The sequence below is a fragment of the Oncorhynchus mykiss genome, chromosome 11 (assembly GCF_013265735.2).
Source record: "Oncorhynchus mykiss isolate Arlee chromosome 11, USDA_OmykA_1.1, whole genome shotgun sequence".
Classification (NCBI taxonomy): Eukaryota; Metazoa; Chordata; class Actinopteri; order Salmoniformes; family Salmonidae; genus Oncorhynchus; species Oncorhynchus mykiss.
Window position 1 is genome coordinate 35,689,609 of NC_048575.1, and position 23,117 is coordinate 35,712,725.

Below are 23,117 nucleotides of genomic sequence, written 5' to 3' on the forward strand. Positions count from 1 at the left end.
CTGGCGGCACTGGCGGCCCCTGGCTGACTGGCGGCACTGGCGGCCCCTGGCTGACTGGCGGCACTGGCGGCCCCTGGCTGACTGGTGGCACTGGCGGCCCCTGGCTGACTGGCGGCACTGGCGGCCCCTGGCTGACTGGCGGCACTGGCGGCCCCTGGCTGACTGGCGGCACTGGCGGCCCCTGGCTGACTGGCGGCACTGGCGGCCCCTGGCTGACGGGCGGCACTGGCGGCGCTGGGCAGACGGGCGGCACTGGCGGCGCTGGGCAGACGGGCGGCGCTGGCGGCGCTGGGCAGACGGGCGGCGTTGGCGGCGCTGGGCAGACGGGAGGCTCAGCTGGCACTGGGCAGACGGGAAGCTCAGCTGGCACTGGGCAGACGGGAAGCTCAGCTGGCGCTGGGCAGACGGGAAGCTCAGCTGGCGCTGGGCAGACGGGAAGCTCAGCTGGCGCTGGGCAGACGGGAAGCTCAGCTGGCGCTGGGCAGACGGGAAGCTCAGCTGGCGCTGGGCAGTCGGGAAGCTCAGCTGGCGCTGGGCAGACGGGAAGCTCCGGCAACGCTGGAGAAAAGGAAGGCCCTGGTAGCGCCGGAGAGGCGGGAGACTCCGGCAGCGGCGCCGGACAGGCGGGAGGCTCCGGCAGAGGCGCCAGACAGGCGGGAGGCTCCGGCAGAGGCGCCGGCAGCGGCGCCGGACAGGCGGGAGGCTCCGGCAGCGCTGGTGAGGAGGGAGCCCCTGTAAGGATGGGCCGGAGAGACAGCCTGGTACGGGGGGCTGCCACCGGAGGGCTGGTGCGTGGAGGTGGTGACGGATAGACCGGACCGTGAAGGCGTACTGGAGATCTTGAGAGCAGGGCTGGCACCAACCGCCCTGGCTGGATCTTCACCCTAGCCCGGCAGATGTGGGGAGCTGGGATGTAGCGCACCGGGTTAAGCACGCGTACTGGGGACACCGTGCGCACAACTGCATAACACGGTGCCTGACCAGCACCACGCCCGCCACAGTTAGCACTGCTAGGAGCACTGTAGTGCTGAGATGGCACAGGACGTGCAAGGCTAGGGAGATGCACAGGAGGCCTGGTGCGTGAGGCTGGCACAATCTTCACCAGACCCCTCGCACGCACCTCAGGATGAGTATGGAGAGCTGACCCCGGTGCCATTAAATCCCTGACACGCTCCATCGGGCGAATGTCGTGCCTCATGCACCAAACCAGCAAGTCCCTCATATCACTCTCCTCCAATTTCCCCATTAACTCCTTCACAGTCTCTGCTTCGCTCACCTCCAACACCAGCTCTGGTTCTGAGCTCCTCCTTGGCTCCTCACGATAAACGGGGGGAGTTGGCTCAGGTCTGACTCCTGACTCTGCCACACTCCCCCTGTGCCCCCCCCCAATAAATTTTTGGGGGTGACTCTCGGGCTTCCGTCCGCGCCGCCGTGCTTGCTTCTCAGAATGCCGCCTCTCTGCTTTTGCTGCCTCCAGCTCGGCCTTGGGGCGGCAATATTCTCCTGGCTTAGCCCAGGGTCCTCTCCCGTCGAGGATTTCCTCCCATGTCCAGAATTCCTTACTACGTATCTCCTGCAGCCGCTGTTGCTTCTCCTGCTGCTCCTGCCTGTTGACACGCTGCTTGGTCCTGTTGTGGTGGGTGATTCTGTAAGGGCGTTCGTCTGTAGGAGGAAGAGAAGCGGACCAAAGCGCAGCGTGGTGGTTATTCATGTTTTAATAAATCACTACACATGAACAAACTAACAAAAACAAGAAATGTGAAAACGCAAAACAGTCCTATCCTGTGACAACAAACACAGTGACAGGAACAATCACCCCCCAACACACAGTGAAACCCAGGCTACCTAAGTATGATTCTCAATCAGAGACAACTAATGACACCTGCCTCTGATTGAGAACCATACTAGGCCGAAAACATAGAAATGCCCCAAAACATAGAAAAACAAACATAGACTGCCCACCCAACTCACGCCCTGACCATACTAAATAAATACAAAACAACAGAAATAGAGGTCAGAACGTGACACCAACCCTACTTATCAACTTTACTTCTCATCTGTCATTATCCTTCATCATTACAGCATAACTACAGCAGTGTCAGTATTGGTAGAAGTTCAACAGCAGTAAGATTAATTGACATAGATGAGCGGCTTTGAATTTGTTTTTATGGCATGCTTATAAGTAAGCATTTCACGGTAAGATCTACACCTGTTGTATTCGGGGGATGTGACAATGGCCCATTGATTGGCTTGTTCATGTGATGTTGACAAAAGCAGCTCTAACCACCTACTACCTACAAAAACACAATAGGTTGCATCAGCTTGGTCCCCGATTAAAGGACGAAGATGGGTTTGTATGTGTGTATACACAGTATATTGAAGGGGTTGGGAAAAAAACAGAAGACAAAATTCCACCCCGTATGGACTAATAAAGTATATCTTATCTTATCTCATAAGCAGTGTGATGTGATATGGTGGTGACCAACTAAAGTCAGCAATGCTTAAGCCTTGGTCTGTACTCTATCACTTCTGCCTTAACAGTGCTGTCAAATGCAAATGCACATTGAATCCTTGAATTGACTTGGGTGCTCCTGATTCTATCAACTTTCCTTTATGCAATAAACCTTTAGCAGGGAGAAAGAGTGTCCGTCTGCTCTCTCTTGCGTCCTTGGGCGGAATTTTTTTCAGTTTCTTTTGAAAGTAATGACTAGTTTCTATGGAAACGTGTCAATACTTGGGAACAGCGAGAAGCAAGTTGGTACTCTGAGACCTTCCTCCCCAAACGCAACAGGTTCTTTGTTTTAATTGTGAAAAGGAGCGGTAACAAGCTGGCTGCTGATCAAAACTAATTCCAATGATTTTTAGCAACTGCGCTCTCTGGAACTTTCTGTCCCTTTCCTCTTTAATTGCAGTGTCACTGTGTCAACCTAACAAACTCCACTCTCAGGTTAAATAAGTATCTAAATTAGATTTACACCGCTTGTTTCAGTCTGTCGAATTCGGGAAATTAATAGAAATGTAGCTGGTGAATTTAAAATCCACAATCGTGTCCAAGGGTTTTTCAATTCATTAACTGAATTAAAAGTATTTTGCGATGGGATTGACCCCAACCCTACTTTTCAACCCTACTTTTCAACCCTACTTCTCAACCCTACTTTTCATCTCTCATTATCCTCCGTCATCACAGCGTAAATACAAGTAGTGTAAGCATTGGTATAAGTTCAACAGCAGCATTAACCGTAAGATTCATTGACAGAGGAGCGGCTTTGAATCTGTTTTTATGGCATGCTTGATTGCTCAGTGCCCTATGAAACTCCCTCCTCAATATTCCTCCGTCCTCGCAGAGTGCAGCCAGTCGGGGTGTAGAAATGGTAGTTGTGATTTACACAGTAAACATGATGGCTACAATCTCCTCTCTGTCTGACTCAGGGAAGGATATTAATTACAGCAGATGGTGATATCATAAATCACGCTTCCTTTGTTTTGGGTTATTGCTTGTAATTGAAATTTGGAAAAGAGAAGGTTTAATTTGAAAACCCTCCAAATCCTCAGAGTCTTAAACAGAGCCAGTGCAGTTTTGGCTAAGAGTGTGCATATGCAAATTGTAATAGATGAAATCATCTTACTGCTGGTTATTGAACTCTGAGAAAATACAAAGGGTTGTCCTCACATATTCTGCCAGCAAATAAATATATAACTCCTGTAGAATCTATAGTACATGGCAATAACACTGTAAATAAATATATTATTTATTGTCTGAAGTATGTCTTCAATTGCACTATGCAAAATGTATAAACTCAGAAGGCCCAAGTAACCTATTCCAGCTTATTATTAATAATAATAATAGGTGCTTATATTTGTTCTGTTACACACGTATACAAGTGTGTAATGGAAATCTGTTACTTGCATATCCCAACTCCCCCGAAATATGATGTCCATATTAGGACAGTCTCAGCAGGACTTCTTTCAATCTCAGCATGTCATAATATGGACACCGTAGACACAGCTCTGTTTGAGACAGCATTACATGTGCCTGGACATCAGTGTTGGGGAGTAGTGAACTACTTATAGGTCAACTAGTAACAGTGGTGGAAAAAGTATCCAATAGTCATACTTGAGTCAAAGTAAAGATATCATAACAGAAAATGACTCAAGTAAAAGTAAAAGTCACCCAGTAAATATTACTTGAGTAAAAGTCTAAAAGTATTTGGTTGTAAAATCTACTTAAGTATCAAAAGTAAATGTAATTGCTAAAATATAAATGTACTTAAGTATATTAGCAAGAGGCAGTAGAGATGACTAGGGATGTTCTGTGGATGTGTGAGTTTGACCATTTTCCTGTCTTGCGAAAAGCATTCAAAATGTTACGAGTACTTTTGGGTGTCAGGGAAAATGCATGGAGTAAAAAGTATATACTTTTGTCCAAATTACCCCAAAAAACAACTTAAGTTGTTCTTTAAAGTATTTTTACTTAAGTACTTTACACCACTGACTAGTAATGTAACTACATTTTGCAGTAGCTTGGTGGTAGCTGAACTAAATAAAAATCTTGGTAGTGTTTTCCATAAATAATTACTTTTTTGCCATGTAGCGGTGTAGGTAACTACTGGAACAACACACTACTTTATTTCCGAAAAAAAAAAAAGTAGACAAGTATTTTTTAGCATCAGACCTGCCTAATTCTCACTTGAAACATGTTGTTTTAAAAGGCCACATGACACATTCTGTTCTCAACTGACTCCATAGTGATCCGTTCTTGCAATTTGTAGCCTATGACATTTCAGTATTAAATATGATAATTTATCACAAAGTAGTTTGGATGTAGTGAACTACTTTTTCAAGGTAGCTTGACTTATTACAGTGTGAAGTAATTGGTAGCTTGGTCAATTGTATTTTCAGAGTAGCTTCCCCAACACTGCTGGACATCCAGGTGACTAAGAAACATATTGTTATGCTGGTTTTAATAATGCTTCAACTGCAGCTGTGTGTAACATCTAATTACTCTTGAAAAGGAACAGATGAGAGAACAACACGTTATTAAAAAGCCAAAGTGTCAAAACAAATATTAATGCAAATGTCAACACAGTTCGGCATAATCATGTACATTTGTCTACTCAAACTTCGTCACAAGATACAATTTTAAGGACTACTGCAGTTTCTTTAATGAAAAGGATCCAAATAACTTGGGATAACTAATAATGTCACTGCAAAAGGTTGTTTGTCACTATCTTAACCATCTCAGATACATTGACACCGATGAAGACATTCAATGCACATACACACACACACACACACACACACACACACACACACACACACCCTCACCCTACTCAATAACCTCATAAAAGAAAAGAGGTCGGAGACGATAGGGGTTCACCATGTCATCTAAGAGGTAAGAAGGCTCCTGCACTTCAAATCCATGGCAGTGGAGAATTTACACAGACTTAGTCACCCTTCCCCTCTATGCTGTTACACTCAAGATGACCTGTGTTATGGACCCTGTGCTATACCAAGACAAAGGCCCGGGCAGGGGGCATCGAAGGGTTGTTTAGATGCCCAAAGCCCGTCTCTCCTGACCTGTCGATATCTATCGATGGCCTCACTGTCAGCTTTTTGAAAAGGTTGTCGGACCGGCTCAGCTGCCCGCACTAAAATGAGGGTACTACAGAGGGGACAAGAAATAGAACAAAGCAGCTAAAAGGGCACTGCAACTGTTTACTTTGACTTGGGTAAAGATCCTAGGAATGTAGCTTTTGTTAATTAAAGACTAAGCGGGGGAAAAAAATGTTGATGTCAATAAATACATTCTGACAAAAACACGATCAATATCCTATTGATCTGAAAGCAGAGAAAGAGAGGCACTGCAAGATGAGTAACTCAAAGCTACACAATGCCTTTACACCTAGCATCATAAACAAAGGAAAAGCTCAATCTCCTTTGATCAAAGACATTTACCCTGGTGATTATGTGTGATTCTCTTTAACACCAAATATCTCAATAAGATTAAGGCTACGGTGTGTCCACCTACAGAGCTACCCCTCCCTTTCCCTGCCTGATTATCCAGCACTGGTCACATTGTACTCTCACATGTATATTCTTATGGGTGAACAGATGTGACAAGTCAAGACTGTAGAGACATCAATCTCAATGCTGATCTTCGTTAATAACTAACTAATTCATTCCATTCGTGCTACAGAGGCATGGAAAAATACATGAATTGGGGATGAATTGGTGCAACCTGTAACCTCAGACAACATTTTACATCAAATCATGCTAAAATAGTTAAACACCTGCTTTGCGAGGTCTGAGCTGGATCTCGATGCAAACGCATTTAAAAAAAAATCTCCTTCATTACTTTTCCTGCAGGGGTCAAGGTTGGCAGAAGATTTAAGTCATGACAACCGCATTAAGGCCGTCAACATGAAGCACATAAACAGCATTAGGGATGTTTTCTATAGCGTTTCAAAATGATTGTCTTAGGTTTGTCTCATAAATTGTCTCATTCAACCACTAATTTGTCTTTGGAGATTGGCTATTTTAAAGAAACCCTTGTTCTTCTTCTTCTTTGATAAGCGTTCTGAATTAACAATCAACAATCTGTTCGCTTTATTATTCCACTGAACACAACACATCTAAATTGAGTTCCTTAGGGGCTGTCTTATAATAAAAGGCTGTGTACAATAAAATACGGTAGATATTATGGGAGTGAGTGAGTGGTTAAATTGGCAATGTTTTAATTGTGTGATAATTGCTATAAAGAATAAAGATATACATTCATACCACTCACTGTATTGTTCTCATTACTAATGAACTATCATGAACCAAAGAGTGTCTCTTGATTAAGTGGTGGGTTAATTAGAGTTAAAGTTGATTACATGTTCCTGAGGTGTTACCCCTTGTGAGAGCTGAACGTCTCAAGACTGAGGCCGTCAGCCAGTGAGACAATGTCTACCTTTCAAATTGTGATTTATCTGGCTAGGTCCTGCTTATGCAATTTGTGTCAGTGGAGATTAAACTCTTGGACACACTCAGATGGTTGAATGGCCGTGCTGTGGCCTCCATGTTAAAGCAATGTCTCTTTTTGTAATGTAATTTAATATAATGCTGCATGCACACGTGCACACATACGTGCACACACACATGCACACACACACGTGCACACACGTGCACACACACACACACGCGCTTTGCCTCTTCAGGGACTGTACAGATACCCTTGAAGAGAAGTAATTGTTGTTAAAAAGAGCCTTCTTAATCCCACCCTGATTTTGTGTGTGTGTGTGTGTGCGCGTGTGCGTGTGTGCATGTGCGTGTGTGTGTGTGTGCGTGAGTGTGTGCGTGTGTGTGTGTGTGTGTGTGCGTGTGTTTAAAATCAAACACCAGGTGTAGACTAACAGTGAAATGTTTAATTACGGGTCCTTTTCCAGAAATGCAGAGCTAAAGATAAAAAAGACAACACAGAAATAGTGACACAAGGAATAAATACACAGTGAATAATGAATAACAATCATGAGTAAAATAACATGGCTATATACAGGGAGTACCAGTACCGAGTCGATGTGCAGGGGTACGAGGTCATTGAGGTAGCCATGTACATAGAGGTAGGTGTAAAGTGACTAGGCAACAGGACAGATAATAGACTGAGCTGTAGCTGCAGCATATGTGGTGAGCGTGAAAGTTTGTCTGTGTGTGTGAGTGGGTGTGCGGCGTCAGTAAGCATGTGTTTATGTTATGTGTGTGTGGGCGTATGTAGTGTGTGTGTGTGTGTGTGTGTGTGTGTGTGTGTGTGTGTGTGTGTGTGTGTGTGTATGTGTGTGTGTTTGTGTGTGTGTTGGGGTGTCAGTGTAAGTGGGTGTATGTGGGTGGGTATGTGTGTGTGTTGCGGTGTCAGCGTAAGTATGTGTGCCTGTGTGGGTAGAGGCCAATTTGTGTGCACATAGTCAGTGCAAGAGAGTTAGTGTATAAAGTGTCAATGCAGGTAGTCCGGGTAGCCATCTGACTAGATATTTAGCAGTCTTGTCTAACAGTCTTATGGCTTGGGGGTCCTGTTAGTTCCAGACTTGATGCACTGGTACCGCTTGCCGTGTGGTAGCAGAGAGTAGTCTATGGCATTGATCATCAGCTAGATTCAGCCGGGGCCTATTTTTTCTTGAGCGGATAGTCGGGGCGCCGGGATATAATTACAATAATTTGTAGACTGCAAATTGACCGAAAGAAGCCCAAACAGATATAATATTTCACTTAAACATAACAATTTCTAACCTTGTTTGCCTTTGTTTACGATCATGTGTCTCTCTATTATGCATGGGACTACTTGGGTACAGTTTTACATTCAACAATGATTTTTTGTATTTTTTGCTCTGAAAACTTCCAAATAAAACCACTTGCTTGCCAAATTCGGCCGGTGGGCCAGTTGGAGAACCCTTGTCTATGGCATGGGTGGTTGGAGTCTTTGAACATTTTTGGGGCCTTCCTCTGAGATCAACTGGTAGAGAGATCCTGGATGGCAGGAATCTTGGCTCTAGTGATGTACTGGGCCTTACTCACCACCCTCTTTAGCGCCTTGTGGTCAGGTGCCTTGCAGTTGCAGTATAACGCAGCGATGCAGCCAGTCAAGATGCTCTCGATGGTGCAGCTGTAAAACTTTGAGGATCTGAGGGCCAAAACTTTTCAACCTCCTGAGAGGGAAGAGGCGCTGTCGTGCCCTCTTCACAGCTGTGTATGTGACCCGCTCCACTGCAGCCCCGTCGATGTGGATAGGTGCGTGCTCGCCCATCCGTTTCCGGTTGTCCGCGATCAGCTTCTTTGTCTTGCTAACATTGAGGGAGAGGTTGTTGTCCTGTCACCACACTGCCAGGTCTCTGACCTTCTCCCTGTAGGCTGCCTCATCATTGTCTGTGATCAGTCCTACCATGTCGTGTAGTCAGAAAACTTGATGATGGTGTCTGAGTTGTGCGCAGCCATGCAGTCATGGGTGAATAGGGAGCACAGAAGGAGACTAAGCACACAACCTGAGGGGCCCCTCGTGTTGATGGTCAGCAAGGCGGATGTTTTGTTGCCTACCTTCACCGCCTGGGGGCGGCCCGTCAGGAAGGCCAGGATCCAATTGCAGAAGGCTTTGTTCAGTCCCAGGGTTCTGAGCTTGGTGATGAGTTTGGAGGGGACTATGGGGTTGAATGCTGAGCTGAACATGTACACGCGCATGGGTGAACAATTTTTTGTGTTTGGATTATAAACATAGCTATAACAACCCCTGGCTGTCAGTGTTAGCGTCTAGTGTCTAGGCCACATGGCTTCAGCAGAACAGATGGAGTGACACTCCTCATAAACGTTAATCTTGTTTAACACTAGCCTGTCAATGATTTATGCAGCAAAACGTCTATTAACATACTAAATGGGTGGCCCTGGGCAACGCAGCAATGGCTCTGATGCCTCTGAATTGCTGTTGGGTGGATCAGGTGCTTCTGGATGAATTAGCCATGTCCAGGTGGGCGGAGAGGGGCAATGGCAGGGAGACTGTCAGGCTAATTTACTCATGCTCATTCATCACCTTCTTTAAACTCGGAGAGCTGGACACATGATTGCTGTCTGGCTCAGGCTTTCAATCATTTTTTCAATCATCTCAATGATAAGCTTTGGAGGATTCAATTGGTCTGTGTGAACCCCTTCGCCAGTAACTACTTCCAGCCAAATTTGACCACTTCCAAAAGTGACTGGGGTGCCACCCTTAGCCCCCCCCCCCCCAAAAAAAAATAAACATGACAAATCAACCCCCCCCCCCCCCAAAAAAAAATGTGTGTGACTCATTTTCACGAGTCTTCATGGTTTTCAGAAATGTGTGAAGTTTTACATGTGCCTTTTTCATGTGTTTTTCCACAATGTGATAAAACATTCCCCATGTGACATTATTTTCACACACTTTTATTTTTCACCACTTCCAGCTACATCTGGTCTCCCATCCAGGGACCGACCAGGGCCATCCCTGCTTCGGAGGCAAACAGTGGGATGCAGGGGGCTATGTTGCTTTAAATGAATGTGCCATAACTTAAAACTGGCAAAAGATAACCAAAAGCATTTACCTGCTTGGTAACACTTTACAAAAAGATTCCATTTGTAAAGTGTTTATAAAGGGGTTACAATTACGCTACTAACGATTATGTAATCATTTGAAAATGCATTACAAACCATTAATAAACAGTTATATTGCATTGGTCAAAATAGTGCAATAACTGGTCAGTGTTTGCCAAATAGTGAGACAATATTTTCCTCCAGTTATTAACTATTTAATAAATGCACTTAAAAATGCTTATAAGATTAACCCATATGTATGATCATGCAACCATATTGACAAGAGTTGCATAGTTGAACAATAGTTATTTTCTCACTCTTGGGTGTGCTGCATTGGTGCTCTGTCCCAGGAACAGAAGAGCTTTGTTTTCATGATGCGTCTTGGCCCACGTTTGAAACCCTGATGCCCTGGACAAATTTACATCCAGGACATAATTCAATTATTACCCCTTACCAGATTATATCAACACACACTTACCACTTCTCAGTGATAGTCCAAGTATGGTGAATGCTCTGGTGTGAAATGGTAACCCTAATACCTTTTGGTTGGCAAAACCGTGGAGGATATATCCTCTCACAACGTTGAATGTTTTGGTGTTTATACCCACCATTCATTGACTGAACATGTTTAACAAAGTGTTGAATCTTCTCTCATGTATGAAATGTTGAGTATTCAATACTGCCTATAAGGATGTCTAAGCACTGAGTGAACTCTCAAATTATCTATAAATTATTTACCCACATGTATAACTGCTAAAAGTATGCCTTATTTTAAAGTGGCCGACCTATAAACATTTATAACTGAGTTATCAACACGTATAACAACACAATCTCACACTCAACTCGTGCAAATATGTACAAAAAGTATTTCAGCAGATTTTGTGGTTTTTGTGTGGCTTAATTTGTGTGAAAATACATTTTTTTTAGTTCGACTTAAATCGTAGGAAAATACATACATTTTTGTGGGACTTCATTCATAGGAAAATACATTTTTGTGGGGCAAACTTCGGAAACATCTTTTGAAAGTTATTGGCACTAACTTTTTTGTGTCCCACATTTATTTATATAAAAAAACATGTTAACAACCCAATATTGTTAATAAACCAGGTTGTCACCGAAATACTATTACTATTTTATTTTAATTAAATCCAATGCTGTTTTCTTTGCTTGTTTTCGCTTAATACTTCGGGATACTGGTGCTATGTCGGATTTTAGGGTTGCCAGATTGGAGTAAAAAACTGTATTTGTCAGTTGTTTTTTGCGGTATCGATGAAGGTATTTGATTTGGGAATGGTGATACATTTTAATGATGGGAAAGTAATTCATCAATAAATGTGGGGAAACAGAAGCCCTGCAAATAATGTGACTGTATGCTATTTGCAACTATAGCAACTCTGGATTATGATAAATTCAACCATATCAATGCATTTAAACAGGTTCATGTTAAATAATGAATTATGTTGGCTTACACACTCCAGCCACATGAGGTCTAGCATTGTTTTGCATTAGGAGGAACCCAGGGCCAACCGCACCAGCATATGGTCTCATAAGGGGTCTGAGGATCTCATCTCGGTACCTAATGGCAGTCAGGCTACCTCTGGCGAGCACATGGAGGGCTGTGTGGCCCCCCAAAGAAATGCCACCCCACACCATGACTGACCCACCGCCAAACTGGTCATGCTGGAGGATGTTGCAGGCAGCGTTCTCCACGGCGTCTCCAGACTGTCACGTCTCTCACATGTGCTCAGTGTGAACCTGCTTTCACCTGTGAAGAGCACAGGGCACCAGTGGCGAATTTGCCAATCTTGGTGTTCTCTGGCAAATGCCAAACGTCCTGCACAGTGTTGGGCTGTAAGCACAACCCCCACCTGTGGACGTCGGGCCCTAAAACCACCCTCATGGAGTCTGTTTCGGACCATTTGAGCAGACATATGCACATTTGTGGCCTGCTGGAGGACATTTTGCAGGGCTCTGGCAGTGCTCCTCCTGCTCCTCCTTGCACAAAGGCAGAGGTAGCGGTCCTGCTGCTGGGTTGTTGCCCTCCTACGGCCTCCTCCGCGTCTCCTGATGTACTGGCCTGTCTCCTGGTAGCGCCTCCATGCTCTGGACACTACGCTGACAGACAGAGCAAACCTTCTTGCCACAGCTTGCATTGATGTGCCATCCTGGATGAGCTGCACTACCCGAGCCACTTGTGTGGGTTGTAGACTCCGTCTCATGCTACCACTAGAGTGAAAGCACCGCCAGCATTCAAAAGTGACCAAAACATCAGCCAGGAAGCATAGGAACTGAGAAGTGGTCTGTGGTCACCACCTGCAGAACCACTCCTTTATTGGGGGTGTCTAATTGCCTATAATTTCCACCTGTTGTCTATTCCATTTGCACAACAGCATGTGAAATGTATTGTCAATCAGTGTTGCTTCCTAAGTGGACAGTTTGATTTCACAGAAGTGTGATTGACTTGGAGTTACATTGTGTTGTTTCAGTGTTCCCTTTATTTTTTTGAGCAGTGTACTTAGGCTACTGTAACCAGGGTTATGCCTGTATTATAGGCCTATTGCCTCTGCCATTGATATATCTAGTGAACAATGGGTAAGCAGCAACGGGCGTGACGGATAGAATTAGTCACTACAGGTGTTATCAAGCCTTACATAAAAGTTGCCTGAAGCTGAATGGAAAGCGCGATGCCCTGACCAGTTATTCAGAAGAAAATCCTCTGTGACAGTCTAATTTACACAAGTTCACTTACTAGTGTGGACCCAAAACAAGCACATTCTACACATTTACAAACTACCTGTTTAAAGTGTTATTACAACCATGGTGTTCTTTTGGTACTGAAGCTTATACATCTAATAACCTGACAATGATCCACATCATATGGGTAGACAAATAATGTGAGTGTGTTATGCAGCAAAACACAACTAACCCTTTTTTTACGATGCAAACTAGTAATATGAATCACTGTTGATCCATCCTGTAGAATGGATGTAGGATTTTCTACGGCCTAGAATTGACCTTTCCCAGTCATGAAGGATGAAGCTAGGCCCCTCTCGGTTCTCATTGGCGAAGACTGAACTCAAGTCAGGGGTTATATGTCAGACTCTGCTATACCACGTTGCCCAACATGATGTACACCAGAGGTTGTATATAAACCCTTTCTATGGTGATATTACTTGTATCATTATTATAGGGCTGTGAAACCCATAGCTGAATGGCTTCAGACTGAGCATTTCTCACTGGAAATTGCTGCTGACATTGAACATAGCTTAGGGTTAGGGTATTTCTTTCATTTCAGTCTCTCCAATGCCACTATTCCTAACAGCTTATACCCCAGAGGTTATAAATAAATTTACAGTAGTGTGTAGATAAATTATTGCTTTCTTCAGTGGAAATACAGAATATGCATACAAATGCCAAAAAGAAAAGACTGACTGCATCACTTCTTGTTTTTATAAGAAACATGAATGTTTTGGCAATTGCAAATGGTTTGCATAGACAACACAGCACTGACACACAGTCCCCAGATCCAGAATAGATTCAAGGAAACATACAGTATTATACAGAGCCATGAGTGCATGGAGCTCCCTTCCATTCTATATAGTGCAAGTGAACACCAAACCTGGTTTCAAAAAACGAATAAAGCAACACATCACGGCACAATGCCTCTCTCCCATGTGACCTACTTGTTGTGTGTATGTCCTGACATATGTGTGTATCTGATAGATGCACACACACACACACACACTACATGTTCATGTTTTAAAATGTAAGTACAGGAGCAGTCAAAAGTTTGGACACACTTAGTCATTCAAGGTTTTTTCTTTATTTGTACTATTTCTACATTGTAGAGTAATAGTGAAGACATCAAAACTATGAAATAACACATATGGAATCATGTAGTATCCAAAAAGTCGTTAAACAAATCAACATTTGATATTCTTCAAATTAGCCACCCTTTGCCTTGATGACAGCTTTGTACACTCTTGGTATTCTCTCAACCAGCTTCATGAGGTAGTCACCTGGAATGCATTTCAATTAACAGGTGTTCTTTCTCAAAAGTTAATTTGTTGAATGTCTTTCCTTCTTAATGCGTTTGAGCCAATCATTTGTGCTGTGACAAGGTAGGGGTGGTATATAGATGATAGCCCTATTTGGTAAAAGAACAGCTCAAATAAGCAAAGAGAAACGACAGTCTATTATTAATTTCTAGACATGAAGGGCATTCAATACGGAACATTTCAAGAACTTTTAAAGTTTCTACATGTGCAGTCCAAAACCATCAAGCGCTATGATGAAACTGCACCTCATGAGGACCGCCACAGGAAAGGAAGTCCCAGAGTTACCTCTGCTGCAGATGATAAGTTAATTAGAGTTAACTGCACCTCAGATTGCAGCCCAAATAAATGCTTAACAGAGTTGGAGGCCTGATTCACACAGTCTCCTCTGACTAACTAACTAGCCACAACAAAGTCATAGAGGAACAGCCTTAGGTAAGTGCCTTTTTGCCTTGTAATTTTACATTTGGCTGGTGCATTGAAACAATTAGCTAGCACGATTATAATTTTTCTAGCACAGCCTGATGCACTAGAATGAGCTGCTCTCGAGGGGATCACTATGGTAGCCTGTTATGGCTATTCTCAACAACAAGGAAGCCAGGTGAGGATGCTATCCCATGGAAAGGAAGGGCTGTTGTGGCACCAAAATGGCTGAAAGTTGCCTAGGTAGAACCCTCCTTTCGCCAAAAAGTTGAATTCACCCCTGAGAATTGTAGCGCATTAAGCTGACAACTATGGATAAGACTGTTTAAGGCAAGCCATGTTTTCCCTTTCATTCAGAATCTGTAATATATTCAAGTAAGTAATAAATGTATATTTTTATTTTATTTAGCCTTGATTTATCTAGGCAAGTCAGTTAGGAACAAATTCTTATTTACAATGACGGCCTACTTGTAAAGCCACCCCGGCCAAACCCTCCCCTAACCCGGATGATGCTGGCCGCTGGGCCGCACGGCCGGTTGTGATACAGGCCGGGATCAAACCCGGGTCTGTAGGGACGCCTCTAGCACTGCGACGCAGTGCCTTCGACCACTGCACCACTCGGGAGGATTTCCTCAGCCCCACTTTGGGTACGCTAGGATACAGTTTTGCTCAGTTCTGGCACTCTCCCTACATATTAGTCATTGGAAACTACTTTATATTGTTTGTGTATCCTAATGTATTTTCTTGTCTCTCCCTTCTAGAAACCAGAAACCTTCCTTTCTACCACAACAGTCCTACTGGACTCAAAACTCCAACTACTGCGCCTCCACTCAACTCCAATCAACTGTGTTTAATTGTGTGAACATTTTAACCACCCCTCCTCCTGTGATTGGAGCATTCTATTTAACTACTGTGTATCTCTCCTTGCAGTTCACATCCTCTGCCTCTTTATAACCTGTATTCCACCTGTGCTTGGGGTCAATCTTCTCTGTTAGGGCAATGCCGGGAGCAGGTGTGTCCGTGGAGATTTGGTCAAAGAAACAAGCTGTCAGTCCAAACTGTCTGAGCTGCGGAGCTAGTTCGTAGTCTCGCATCCATCCTAACATAGTTTGCCTTGCATTCAGGGTTGTCAGCTATCGTAGTTTTTGTAATTCTTGCACTCCAAGAGCCACTCCAATTGCTCCCCCATGCTCGGTGTGATGTAGGGTTTGGTAAGGTATTTTTTTGATCAATTATGAGATGAAAAGTAACTTCTTGCTTTGCAGTCCAAGCCATACTGAACAAAAAAAAATAAACGCAACAAGTAAAGTGTTGGTCTCATGTTTCATGAGCTGAAATAAAATATCCCAGAAATGTTCCATACTCACAAAAAGCTTATGTATCTCAAATTTTGTGCACAAATTTGGTTATGTCCCTGTTAGCGAGCATTTCTCTTTTGCCAAGATAATCCACCTGACAGCTGTGGCATATCAAGAAGCTGATTAAACAGCATGATGACAATAAAAGGCCACTCTAAAATGTATGGTTTTGACACACAACACAATGCCACAGATGTCTCAAGTTTTGAGGGAGTGTGCAATTTGCATGCTGACTGCAGAAATGTCCACCAGAGCTGTTGCCACAGAATTTAATGTTTATTTCTCTACCACAAACCGCTTCCAACGTAATTTTTGAGAACTTGGCGGTACGTCCAACCAGCCTCTCAACCGCAAACCACGTGTAACCACGCCAGCCCTGGACCTCCAACTCCGGCTTCTTAAGATGCGGGATCGTCAGAGTCCAGCCACCGGGACAGCTGACGAAACTAAGGAGTATTTCAGTCTGTAATAAAGCCCTTTTCCAGTCTGCATGATCAAAACAATCGTGAAGCGTTGATTCCAATTGATCAGACCAGCATTGAATGGTTCTAGTCACGGGTACATTATTTTTGAATTTCTGCCTATAAGATGGTAGGAAGAAGATGGAGTCGTGGTCGGATTTTCCGAAAGGGAGGGCCTTGTATGCATCGCGGAAGTGAGAGTATCAGTGATCGAGTGTATTGCTTGTGCGAGTGCTGCAATCGATATGCTGATAGAAATTAGGTAGCCTTATTCTCAAATTTACTTGTTAAAATCCCCAGCTACAATAAATGCAGCCTCAGGATATATGTTTTCCAGTTTACATAGATTCCAGCGAAGCTTGAGGGGGTATAAACACAGCTATGACGATAACTAGATGTTATGGCCAGCATTTGATTGTAAGGAATTCTAGGTCGGGTGAGCAGAAGGACTTGAGTTCCTGTTGGTTGTTATGATTACACCATGAGTCATAAAGCATGAAGCATACACTCCCGCTCTTCTTCTTCCCAGAGAGGTGTTTATCTCTGTCGGCGCGCCGCATGAAGAAGGCCGGTCCGTTTGCCGGACCAGGAGGCCAAATCCACTGTCCTGGGTGGAGGTCCGCTTCGGGAAAGTCACATTCCTGGTCATAACATCGGCGTCATCTTGCAAAGGGAACAGCAGTGACGGACTCGATTGGTAACTTCAAAAAGGGAAAAATGTATTGTTCCAAGGAGGTTCCTCTCCAGACTGACAAGTCTCCCAACAAATCACAAGTTTGGGTGGGCAGGGTATAAAATGATGTCAGGAATTGAGGGGATTTGATTATCTAGCCCGGGTTACCCGGTGGGAGGAGTTTGCACCGGGTGAAAAGTGATAACATTAGTTTTGGAATTGCCGTAGTCTGGTTGTTCTGCCATTTTACATAACCCTATAGGCGGCAGGTGTTACATAGTCATGTGGCCAATAATATATTCTGTAAATATAATTACAATACAGAAATGTACTCGCTCTTTAGTGAAGTTCTGTCAATATTATGTTGGAAATCATATTCACGGAAATCTAGTTGCACACTAATTATACAAATTGTAACCATCTTTTAGGACAAGAATGACTGTGTAACCTTTAGGACCATTTCTCAATCACAGGTCCCCAAGGGTACAGTAAGTGTATATCATTAATGACATAACTTGTGATGGTTTAAATCAGGAATGGTAAACTTTGATTGAGGTGGGGGCCATAAAAAATCTGAACTCATCAAGAGAGGCCGCAGTGGCTCGTGGCTCTGCGTACCCACATCCCTACACACATCCCTACACACATCCCTACCCACATCCCTACACACATCCCTGCCTTGCATTTTGGAGGCACCTTGCGAGCAAAACATTTTAGTGGGCCCCTTCTTGACAGCGGAGAGTAAATTTCCTTCAATTATAAGCATTTTGTAATGGGGCGTAGAGAAGATACTGAAATGTATAACTCATTTCATGCATTTCTACTCCTTTTGCCATGTGGTGAAGATAATTTTTCAGTTTAAAGCCAATCTTCTGCAATTCTGCACATTTTTCCATAGGGTGGAGAGAAACGTTTGCAGTTTTTAATATATCTGAGTGAGAGTGACTAACACAATCAACGCCCCCCCCCCCCCCCCCCCCCCCGGTCAGTCATTTGACCATGATTACAACAAGTTTAGATGGCTAATTACCAATCCAAAACATTTTGACTGACATAACAAGAGAAAAACTGCTGATGCACAAACACATTTTTTAATTGAACATTGTGTATTTAACTATTCTAACTCTAAACAGTACGTTCAGACATACTGACTGAGGTACCCCCCCCCCCAAAAAAAACAACAACAACATAATGAATTAAAATAATATATTCACTGAGTGTACTTTCCTAACATTGAGTTGCACTGCCCCCTTTTTCCCTTAGAACAGCCTCAATTTGTCAGGGCATGTACTCTACAAGGTGTTCCACAGGGATGATTGAAACCCAGCATGACAAACCCAGCAGCGTTGCACTTCTTGACACAAACCGATGCGCCTGGCACCTACTACCATACCCCGTTGAAAGGCACATACAAATGTTGTTTTGCCCATTCACCCTACGAATGGCACACATACACAATCCCTATCTCAATCGTGCCGAGGCTTAAAAACAACCCTTTACGTACTACCATACAAGCAGTGTTCTGCTAATACAACAATGTGAGCCTTTACATTTATATTTTGTCTGGTGGTAATGGGGCTACTTTGGCAAGCATGTCAGAGTGGTCATACCATCCTGTGTGGTGTCCCGTATACAACAGGAGTTCCCTTATCCTGGTGCAGAGTACACAGGGTTTCTCCCTACCCATATTGAGTGATACCATTTAATTCAATAACAAAAAAGATTCTTAGCAATTCTGCACATTTTACCATAGTGGGGAGAGAAATGTTTGCAGTTTATATCCAAGTGAGAGTGACTAACAAAAGATGAATGGGAGGGAAAGGGAGAAGGGGGTATTTGTGAGTAAAGTGCTGTCAATTGAAGGTCAAGTCAAATGTGAGTGTGTGTGTGTCTCTGCCTGCGTGCCTATCGAGTTGCTACTCAAAGAATAGTCTACTTCGGTCAGTAGAGCATAGCAAGCGATGAGCTTGGCTCCTATTTCGGCTGGCAGACTTCTTCCTGGCCCCAGCGATAGTCAGCAGACTGTACCAAGGGGTGAAGGACAGCAGGAGGATCTGATAGGTGCTCACCTCTCCTGCAATAGTAGTATTGAGTACAGAATAAAGAATCTCTCATTGTGATTGGATGTCAAATAAATCCTTGCCAACAGTTGAGAAACGCATCTGTTGCTAGGCTAGTCCCAGATCTGTTTGTCCACTCACCCACATCTACTACTCATAGACCAGGGTCATAGACCAATCTAAAGTTATAGAAAGGATGAGGGAGATAAGGAATTCGTCATCAGAGTAGGAATGCTGATTTAGGATCAGGTCAACTCTATCCATATAATAGTATTTAATATAATAAGGCCTCCTGGGTGGCGCAGTGGTTAAGGGTGCTGCAGTGCCAGCTGTGCCACCAGAGACTCTGGGTTCGCGACTGGGAGGTTCGTGGGGCGACACACAATTGGCCTAGCGTCGTCCAGGTTAGGGAGGGTTTGGCTCTGTTGTAACCGACCGGGAGGTCCGTGGGGCGACACACAATTGGCGTTGCGTCAATTTGCGTCATGCCATTGTTATGAACGTTGTCATGCTGCCCTCTGCCGGTGGTGCATTACTGTTGCCCAAATATAATGATAGACGGAGGTTAACAACTGTTTTGTCTAAATTACACTATAGCGGCATGGACATGTTTAGTAGGGGAAAACTTTGCCATCATTATCATGTCGTCGCTAGCCATAGCTAGCTACCTAGTGATTCCCTCGTGAGTAACTCATTTCAGTGCATCATTCATGTAGCTTGCTAGCAAGCTAGCTAATTGGGTGTGCTAGAAATATAATCATGCTGCCTAATTGTTTCAATGCACCTTCCAAATGTGAAATTAGAGGACTTTCTGTGAGGGAAAGCAAAACATTTTGCAAGGGAACCTAAAATAATTTGCGAGGGTATGCAAAACATTTTGCGAAGGAACCCAAAAGTTTAGCTAGGGAACACAAAACATTTTGCGAGGGAACACAAAATAATTAGCTTTTTTATGTGTCCATTCAGTACAAAATTAACTCACTTACTAGATTGCACCATATAATAACACTATTACTCTATTAAAGAGATAATCCACTCCAAACCGCTAATTCCTATGATTAGGAGAAAAAAAAACACTAATATGTGAAAAATATATTTTTTGTGAACAATTGTCATTTTATCATTCTAACAAAGTTGGTGGCAGCATTCGAAAATCATTATGGAAATCTGTTGCTGTTCAAGTTGACTAAAAAATCTGTAATGCAATGTTTTCTCTGGACTGGTTGGCTACCAAGCATAGCCACACACAATAATACCAAAGTCAACATCAGCATGTGAAGTTGCTAGCTAGCTGTACAATCGCTTAAATAAACTGCACTATCAATTTAGGAGTCTCTCACCGAGTTCAACTGACAGTTCATCTCTGCCCAAAGCATGTTGCTATGGCAACAACGGCCCTTTCACATGTTCCCCACAGACACAACAGGGCTCATTGCAAGATGGTACGTGAAGGACAACCTGAGATTAATAATTCGGCACACTAGATTGAGCACACCTAAGTGAAGTAAATACTTTGTCAAGCTGATATAAACGGATGGATGTGTTCTCGACAAGTATGCTCATACAATCTATTGGCTGATTTAGCCATCTGGAGTGCAGGCAATTGTTTTAAAAGTGTTATGAAATGTGATAGTGTGTTATCACTTATCTCCACTGACGGGAACCAGCTATGACGCATTCCTACACGATTCCCTGATTTCACAGACGGAGCACTTAGAAGTTAAATTATGGGGAAATGTTTTATTTTAGCAAATTGATAGAACATTGACAGGAGTTTCATTATATATTTTTTCTTCTGGGGGTGTGTTGTCCCTTTAAAAGTGTTACGAGACAATCCTTAATTGAAACATTAACAAAATGTCCTGCCTGCCACAGTTTCGGTAAAAAAAGCTTAGCAATGGGGCTTTAGAAATGCAACCACTCTCAAATTCATCGATGCAAGGACTGACCATCCATGATAACAACATTATAGTTTTAACCATGTTTTTAGGCTATACAGTGTTTGTTTACATTTGTTTTGTTTACAAACATTGGGGCAAATGTTGAGTTTTCTTACATGTGAAACTGCAAATTAGATATGTGAAAAGCAATCACATGTAAAAAACGTAATTTGCTGTTTCATATGTGACAACATTTTGCATGTGAAAAACATTCACGTGAAAGTTTTTCACGTATGATACTGCAAATTCCATTTTTACATGTGGAGTTTTCTTACATGTGAACCTGCAAATTACATTTTTTCATATGATTGATTTGCACATGTGGAGTTTTTTTTTTACATGTGCATATCATGTGAAAAACATGTGAATGTTTTTTGTTGTTGTTGTTGTAAGGGCATGTGTGTGTGGTGTTTTTGAAGAGATGTTTCCCAATGCATAGCAGTAGGGATAGGGCACTAAGGACAACAATATAATATATGAGTTACATTTACACTACCTCATAATGAAGGAGAGAAAGTTCTCACTGAACAACCACCAATTAACTGAAACAGTGTTGTATGACAGTGTAGGACAATTTCCTCATGGTAGTGAACAAGAAATAATGGTGTACATTTGTAAATGATCAAGCTGTCACGCCCTGATCTGTTTCACCTGTCCTTCTGATTGTCGCCACCCCCTCCAGGTGTCGCTTATTTTCCCTGGTGTATTTATCCCTTTATTTCCTGTCTTTCCGTGCCAGTTTGTCTTGTATGTTCAAGTCAACCAGTGTGGTTGTCCCGTGCGCCTGCTTTTCTATTCTCTTTACTAGTCCTCCTGGGTTTTGACCTTTGCCTGTTTTTATGGACTCCATTCCCACTTGCCTGATCATTCTGCAGTTCTGCACTTATGGAACTTTGAACTGGTTTTGACCTTTTGCCTGTCCATGACCGTTCTCTTGCCTACCCCTTTTGGATTGTTAATAAACACCTTGGACTCTAACCATCTGCCTCCTGTGTCTTGCCTTGTGCCCTTATACAAGCTTCAATATAAACTGTAATAGGGAACATAAGGACTTCTGGTGATCGTAAAGGGCAACTGAATGCAAAAAAAATGAATTTTCTAGTTGAAAACAGGTCGTGTCATCGATATTAGTCCGAAACATTTATTCCCGTGTCAAAATGTACTAAAAAGTAAAAAAGTCATTATATTCCAAGACAAGAGTTTTGTGGCACTTGTGTAACTGAGGTCATCATGGCTCACATGAGGGTTGGGCTTTGATTACAATTATGCCCACGAACATAGGGAGAAATGTCATGCACAGAGAAACAGCTGTGCTGATAGTGCTCCATTAAATCATACCAGCAGAACCTCTAGATCAGGGATGGGCAACTCTTGTCTTCGGGGGCCGGAGAGGTGTCAAACTTCTTCCCCAGCCCTAACGAACACAGCTAAATACATTCTAAACTAAAGATCATGATTAGTTGATTATTGGAGTCAGATGTGTTATCTGGGGCTGTGACACCAATCAGGCCTCCGAGGAATGGAGCTGCCCATCACACAACTCGTCGGACTTGTTTACATAAGAAAACATGTTGCCACTTAGCCCTTTATGGAGCGGCCACTTGCTGATGTGTTTCATAGTGATCGCTCGAGTAAAGAGAACAATAGATACAAAAATCCATAAATGTATAATTGTTGTGCAATTCATATCTATAGGGTACATTGAGGTTTGTCTTTCATCATTTTTTATCTGGCATTCATGCGTAAGCCTAAGCTTAGGGGCCTAACTGTATGTGCGCTAAATACACTGCTTTTGGGAACTTGGGCAGAAAAGGTTAATGTTTATCCACTGAGGTAAAAAGGACAATGTCGGAATTTAATTCAATAAGCTGCAAAATGGAGAGTTGACATTAAAGAGAAAAGAGGGCAGAACATTAGATTAATGTTTGGGAAAGATGTTATGTTTGATTGTGAGGTGCTATTGTCACGTTCGTTATAAGTGGACCAAAGCGCAGCGTGATCTGGGTTCCACATCTTTTATTTACTAACTGAAACTCACAGCAAAACATCGTCTGAGGCTTTGGACCGTGGACCGTCGCC